The sequence below is a fragment of the Centruroides vittatus genome, unplaced genomic scaffold, assembly GCF_030686945.1.
Source record: "Centruroides vittatus isolate TY-2023 unplaced genomic scaffold, ASM3068694v2 scaffold_1015, whole genome shotgun sequence".
In the NCBI taxonomy this organism is placed as follows: domain Eukaryota; kingdom Metazoa; phylum Arthropoda; class Arachnida; order Scorpiones; family Buthidae; genus Centruroides; species Centruroides vittatus.
The window spans coordinates 4,337,948-4,346,416 of NW_027122666.1; positions in this window are offsets into that span (position 1 = coordinate 4,337,948).

The following is an 8,469-nucleotide window of genomic DNA, read 5'->3' on the forward strand; positions in this document are numbered from 1 at the left end:
CGAAACTTGATCCTAATCGTGTAGTGGGTTCGTAACCACGCTTCGAACAACAACCATAAATGTATGTATGTAAGCAGTAACGCGACACGTGAGCGATCTGTCCAAGGAAAGAGCTGTCTATGGAAAACTGACCCATATTTAGGGGTTACAAACGTGAAAAAAAACCCGAAAAACCGGCCCGTTAGAGGCGCGAATTCATGACTAACTTCCAGTGTTCAGTGGTTTTATCTAATGGGATACTGGTGGGTTGCGACCGCGATCGTAATTAGCGAGTGTGAAATTACACATTTATTAAATTATAGATGTTTTATTAATTATTATAAAACGCTCATTTTATACAATTATTTTCCGGATCTGTTAATATTCACCTTTATACAGATTACTTTATAAATGTAAGAGCATATGGATAGAGAGCTCCATAATAGAGGGCTCTTGGCCGGATTGATGAGGCGGTAACGACAACCTGCGTTGTGGGGTTCTCGAGATCGAATCTAGGCGAACAACTCCAAGAATTTCTGGCAATCTGTCCTGGATATGTCAAATCCCGTCCGCATCATCTAGCTGCAATCCACGATGAACATGGAAAACGCCTGTTAGATGTACTGCCAGGTACACGTAGTGTACCTGTGTATCTGACAGATATATCAGCTAACCGCTCTGGAAGATCCGGGATCGAATCAGGACGAGTCGAAAAATCCCCGGGGTGGTCCGTCCGGATATGTCGGACCCCATCCCTCACCAACCGGCCTCCCCGTTGTAGGCCTGACTGAACCCATAATGGGCTTGCTAAAGGAAACCCTCTAATTGCCCACAGGATGGACAGAGTTTAAAAAAAGCGCACCTATTCAGGTGTATCGGTATGTGTATACCCGACTTCAGTGTCCACAGGGAGGAAAGAACCAAAAAAATTAATAATCTAAAATATTTAAAGGTTTCATAGAGAACTTTTTAAATTTTACACGAGATGCTATTTTTATTTTCCGATACAGTTTAAATTTTATAAGCAGTAGTTGCGTTATTTGGGGTAAAAATGATGAGATAAAGCAAATTTGAAGGAATTCCATAAATAACCATTCAACATTTCATATATTTCGTGTCTTACCTGGTCCTTTAAATTTTTTTCTATTAGATTTCTGAATATTTCATTTCCATCTTCCAGATACGAGAATTTCACAGATATGAATCCTATGTTTATTATCAATAGAGTGGCATCATCAAGTTGGGGAGTGGAAATAATTTTGATAGTTAAGTCAGTAGGACCGACGTCACTTACTGTAAAAAAGTTCAAAGTCGTATGTCCTGCAATTTCCAATTCTGCAAAGTATTCCACTGTTAAATAGTGGAAAGTTAAAGTGCAAACTATGAGAAGTTCTTTCGATTGTGTCAAATTAGCGCAAGGTCCGTCTCTCTTCAGATCTACCATATTCTTTATTTTCCCACTGTGGAATTTGATTCTGGTATCGTCCATTAAAATGTAGTGCAAGAAAAAAGAATCGAATGATCCATGATTCATTACTTTTGGAAACTTATCATGGAGGACCTCATCTATGTATGTGTTTGTACTATTTACCACGGTTGCCTCATTGAAGTTTGCTGCAAATCATAATACAATAAGTCATTTAGTATGTGTGACATTTTATGTAGAGTGCATCAATAATGTTAACACGTGTATGGAGAAGGTTTCAGCCATTGAGGAACGGATACTGAAGCCAAACATTTTTGAAAACTGCACAATTGGTTCATAACTTCTTGCACGCGATGGAATATTAAGTAGAGGATAACCCGCTACTACAAATCCTACGTAGCAAGTTATGTAGTAGTGTTAACATTTTTGAGGTACCCTATCTATATACAAGTACAATAAAACCCGTGTAAACCGTATATTTTTCCTGTTCGGTAGGTTTCCGTTTTGAACAGGTTTATTTTAACGCAGAAAATCGCTGCATTCTGGATAATTTTTAGACAGGTTTCCGTTTTATTAAGGTTCCGTTTTGTACAGGTTTTACTGTATATATAAAATCAAAGTTTTTATGTACAGTAGAGCGTCGATAAGTGGAACCAATTGGGGACTGGGGTCCTTCCAGTTAATGATTTGTTCCAGTTTCCGACTTTGTACGAAAAAATACATTAACCTGTCCGATGTTCAAATTTTTCTCCGTTGCGTGTCGCTTCGTGTTGAATTTTCGTCGATTTTAAGCCTAACGAAAATTTTTATAATAATCATCGAGGCTATCGTATCGTTAAAAATTATTTCTGCATTTTGTACAAACAAAATAAATATATTAAAGAATATAAAAAACATGAAAATTATACTTTAGAAGTAAATTTAGTATCAAAAACATTCGATTCAGCACGACACAGTCCGACTGAAAATCGTTCCACTTTCCGGCCATTCCACTTACCAACGTTCCACTTATCGACGCTCTACTGTATTTAGTTTAGGTAGAGGATTTTATACCGTTAAACGTATCTGCACCAAATTTGGTATGAGTATTCTTTGCCACGCTAGAAAAAATACTGTGGGGGCCCTACCCTATAGCCCATCCTCTTAACTTAACCACGTGCAACTTTTTGTATTTTGCAGTTTAATTTGTATATTCAGGTCAATAAATGTTCAGTACATTTTAGTTACTAAGACTATTGTTTTTATCACCCTTTCTCAATCCAATCTCACCAATCCTCCCCCATCCTCTCAAGCCCGGGCACAAGCTGCTAATATATATATATATGTTACAGTCAAAACGCGTTTTAACTAGTTGAAACTAGTTTATACTGGATGTCTTTGATAAACCCGTTTTGTCTAGTTAAAACTAGTTTTAACTCAAATTCATTTTTGACTAGCAGTAAATTCTAGTTTTAACTAGACAAAACGAGTTTTAACAAAGACATCCAGTATAAACTAGTTAAAACGCATCCTAACTAAAAACTGGTTTTGACTGCAACATATAGAGTGATTCGGGGTAAGATGATAAAGGGAGGAAGATACCTACTTTTTGATATTTTCAAACGGTGACGTCAGATATTGTCATGTGTTTGTATGATGAATCGTTGGGCCAATATTGAGTGCGGAAAGCTGTAGTTGGCTACCGTTACCTCATTTTGTACATCCGAGAAGAATAAAAGCAAGATAAGAACGAAGTTTTTGTTGTGAAATGTTTCTAGAATGTAGCTAAAATTAGTTTTAACTAATGTTAAAAGTTAAAACTAATTTTATCTAAAATCAAAACATGTACAGCAGTAAATTAACTAGACAAAACGGGTTTTTAACAAAGACATCCAGTATAAACTAGTTTCAACTAGTTAAAACGCGTTCTAACTAAAAACGGGTTTTGACTGTAGCATATATAATAATCAACGTAGTTGAACTGCGATTATCCGAGGCGAATCGAAATACCGCCAATCCACATTATCTCGGATAATCGGGGTTTTACTGTATTCGGAAATGAAAGTGAAATTTTCTTACCCAAAAGAGTAGGAACGATCATGAAAATGAGGAGTTTCATACTTTTTCGTCAGTAAACCTACTAAAAAACTGGCCGGTTAACACGTATATAAACTGTAACTGTCTATGTCGACATATTATACACTGGAATTAAGTTTATAATATAGAATTACATTTTATTGACGATTATAATCGTAAGATAAGGCAATGTATTTATGTAAACATCATATAAAAATACCAGAATTTAGAACATGGTAAAATATCCAGCAACAAGTTGCGTAACTTTCATACGAAAAATATCTATTTTTAAGAAACATCAAAGTTTAAAATTGTGTGTGGCTCCATCTGTTACGGGGTTTTATTCTAAAAAATAACTTATATTATTAATTATTATAAAAAGGCAGAGGGCTTAATTTTGAGGGTAGAGATGAGTTTTTTGTTTTTTTTTTTTAAATTTTCCAAATGCCAATAACGAGTAAAATTAGTATTAATTCCGGCTCCACTCGTGATACCTCTCTATTTCACCCCCAGAACTTCAATCACCAAAATTAAATAGCAATAACCCTTATATACAGGTTTTAACGTCAAATTTCGTTTCTTAATCTTTACCTCATCCTGAAATAATAAACGAAATAGACGCCATCACACACAAACACGTGCGTGCACACTCACATACACGCCCATAGAAATTTTTCTCGTGTTCTGGGTTCGGGGATTCTCAAAAACGGATAGGATATATAGAAAACCGGAGGGTCACATATGGCACGATTCCATTTTTTGATATAAATTATATAAAATATTAAATGTTTTATAGTTTATTTATTTGAGCAATTAAGATTTTGATGACATTTGGAATGACAATTTTTTTTTTGTAGCATTTGCATCTATTAGATTTGCAACCAATTTTGCAGCAGCATCGACTATAGCCACGGCCTGCAGAAATTGATGACATTCTTGCACATTCTCTAAGAGAAATTTCTGCACCCGGTACATTTCCAACAGAAATAAAGTTTTCTTTACAAACAGTAAATTGATTTTTGAAATATATGCCATGTTCGATACCAGTTTATTAAAGGTTTTTATCTTCAACTGCAATAACGACCTAAAATATTTTTTCTGTTACTGCAGGCTTCATCTACATCTGGTACACGAATCCTTACTGTATCATCAACATAGGCTGCTAGGTATTTGGAATTCGATGTATCAATCATTTTTTTCTGCTTGCTTTTAAGAGTAGACAAAGCCATTTCTCTTGTTTTAGAGACACACTTCTTATTTTTTCTTCTATTTTTGGATCAACTGTTTGGACTTTTCCTTCGTCATCCACCGACTGTGTAATACTAATAACATCCTGGCTTTTGGAGACCAGCATAATTACATCTTTTTCACGTGAAGACGACGTAGATCTTTGAACTTCAGTTATATTGCTATGTGAGGGTGGCATTATCAAATAATCTTTTATAATGTTTTCTTAGACAGTACCTGATCCTTCAGAGTTGACTTACTTCGTCGATAGTTTTAAAAAGTCTCTAGATATTCCTCCTTATTAACGTTGATCAACGATTCGTTGGATATAAAATTCTTTAATCCAACGTTTAATTTTGTTCTAAACATGGCCTCATAGGGACTACAGTTTATACCAGTATGATACGCTCGATTTTTCATCAGTTGTACAAAACATAATCCTTTCCGACCATTTGTTAGTGTTGTTAGTCTCCTAAGCATACTTTCTACGTCTTGATTATATCTTTCTACTAAACCTTGATTTCGTGAGTGCCTGAGCTTTTCATGCACAATTTTTAACTCAAGCTACATACTACACATTTCTTTGATGACATTATTGGCGAATTCTCTGCCGTTATGGCTTTGTAGAATACCGAAAATTGTAAAAATGTCTAAAAGAACATACGCTATATCTTCAAACCTTTTGGTATTTAACGGTCGTAGTTGAACGAATTTAGTCGGATGGTCTTGGTACACGAGTATAAATTTATATTGCTCATCGACTTGCGACTGCAAATTCGATACTAAACGCGATACACAAGCGCAACTCACAAGTCAGATGTGGGTGCCGATTGGCTAGCGTATATTGGATGATTACCCCTCAACGTATTATTACACTTTGCCTGACCGGGCGATTGCAGTGTTCATAATGACTGGTCAATCTGATAAATTATGTTAAAACATCTGAAATTTATTACAGTGCTCATTTTGTTTGTCATTATTCACAATGCCCGTATTAATCACTTATTCCACAATAGTAATTTCTGTTTGAACCAGGTTTCCATCGAAATAAATTCATTTCTTTTTATTTTATTAAAACAAAATTTGTACTTTCCGTTGTACTGCATGCTATTCTGGAACAATTAATATGGATACATCTGTTTGTACATTAATTCTCCACGTATAAAGTAGTATTTTGTGTATTATAGGAAATAGAAATTTCACGCTGGATTTATTTTCTTTTTGAAACTTGCGATGTTTGCACAGGAAACACAATTCAATTCGCATAAAGGTACGAAATTTCGAATTCACAAAATCTTGTAAATGAGGAGACAGAACTTAAAACCAATAAATAAACAACTTTTAATACCAAAAGGAAACATAAATGATAATTGATCTCTCCACCTGTTTTCCTTGTTCCACCATCATACGTTTTGCTCCACCATCTTGATGAATTCATTGTTTACCGCAGTGGTAGTTTCAAGAACAATGGAAGGAGTAAAACAACGCATTTCGCTGCGAAAATAAATTCAATCGCAATTGATATTTTAAAAGAGAATCAAAAGAAAACGGCGTAATTCGTGACACCGTGACAGAAGAAATTATTCGACATGAATAGTCACCGATTACCATGTGTAATTTTCGAACCTATTTGATGTTTTCCTAAGATAACCTGAGTACCACCAAGATCCTAGAATACAAGGTTGGCTCATAGAGAAAAAACACTTCTCATTAGTTGCTTATTTGACTTCACTCGTAATCGAAAAGGAAACATCTTACTATGTCTTTATGGTAAAAACATTACCGATCAGAGGCTCGTAAATTTAATTACACGCTAATATTTTATTAATCACGATTCATACTTAATTAAATATAAATAAAAATGGATTATAAATAAGAAAAATCAGGAATATTGAGCAAATCTTCGTAATTTCTACGTGTAAAGTTGAAATTAAAATTTAATATCTATCGTCAAACCACTTTTTTTTTTTTTTTTTTTTTTAACGAAAAATTTTATTGGTGTAATTTTTAATATTCATATACCGAAAACGATATTATTTACTCATACTGAACATAGAAAAAGTAACTTCGTCAAAAGAAGAATTTTCTGTCATAAACATTTTTAAAAATATTTTTAATATATTTTTAATATCAATATATACAAATTAAAAAAACAGAATAAAAGAAATCAGGTACAAACTTTTTTTTAAATTTTCTATTGTTATTACAATTTACTTTTCGCAGAGGAACGATCGTATTTAATTAAATTGTTCAAAATTTTCAATTTAATCCTTATACGTTCACATACGTTTTCTGGAAAGTCAGTTATTTGTTTAATTAATGATGTTATAGACGAAACGGTTTTACATTTGAAACTCTGTTTCACAGTTTTTGTAAAAATTAATTCCATTTTTTTTTTTAAACTAAATTAAAGAAATCGTCTAATAGTTGTGATAGTACACCAAAAGATATATCCTGAACAAGGGGCATTATTGTATAATTATGTTCATTTTTACTTTGGTGACTGGCACTTCCTAAATTTGGATTTTTTTTTCTTTTTTTTTGTATTTTCTCACAATCTAAAATAACTAACTTTCCTGTTTAATAACTTTGTTTTATGATAGCTGTTATTACAAGTTGCAACAGCACATGATGCTCCTAGCATCTAAAAATAATAATAATAATAAAATTTAACTATTTTCTTTTTTAATTTTCCCAAATAAATCTAATCAAGATATAATATTCTGAAATGGAAAAGAGCAGTATAAACATTTTTATATTTTGCATTTCTATGCATTTTTACGTAAATATGCATATTTTTAAAAAGTTATATTAATTAATAATACACAATGTTTTTTTACATCTCAAGTTATCTTAAAAGTGTTACTATCCTGTTATGGACCAGCTTATTATTTGTAGTCGTCATTTCATCACGCAGAAAACTATTCTTAGTATGTTAAAGTATTTTAGTAATAAATATATTTTATCCGTAATCAGATTCTGTAATTTCTACAGAACGAAGTGTAAAGACTACAACAGAATATCAAACGGTTCTAGGAACACTTTTGTTACTTCCGCACAATTTTTATCGATATAATTATCAACATAATTATGTTTAATAATAGTAATAACGATAGATATATTTATCTTCGAAGATTAATAATCTAAAAAAACTCAACAAAGTAACAAAAATAGTAGAGAGGTTGCGGCCGACGTTTTCAACGCGAAAATGTGTACGTCGGACGTTCAGCGCCGCATTCCTATGAGCCTAAAAGTTTGACAATGGCGTTCGGAACGTCAGTGGAATCATGCTCCACGTTCTAAACGCCATTGTCAAACTTCTAGTCTCATAGGAAAGGCGGCGCTGAACGTCCGACGTACACATTTTCGCGTTGAAAACGTCGGCCGCAACCTCTCTAGTGAAATTCCAAAATTTTCTCTCGCTGTTGTGAAGCAATCGCTCAACTACAAATGACGTATATCCGGAATCTGGCAGGAAGTGGCTAAACCGGCTGTATGAGCTAACCTTATATTCTAGGACCTTGGAATACCACCGTGTACTGTACAATAGCTAGATAAAAATTATCCAGTCTATGGTCTTCGTTACCTCAAGCTCAAAAAAAAAAAAAAAAAAAAAAAAGAAAATAAAATTAACTATTAGACGGTAGAATGTTAACGCGCGTAAATTCCATAAACATAAATTTAAAATTAAACGTTTCATAATACAGAGATTTAAACTGTATCACATGCTTGAAAACTATTATTCCACTCACGTATACTTCCTGTAAACTGGTTTCTTAGTG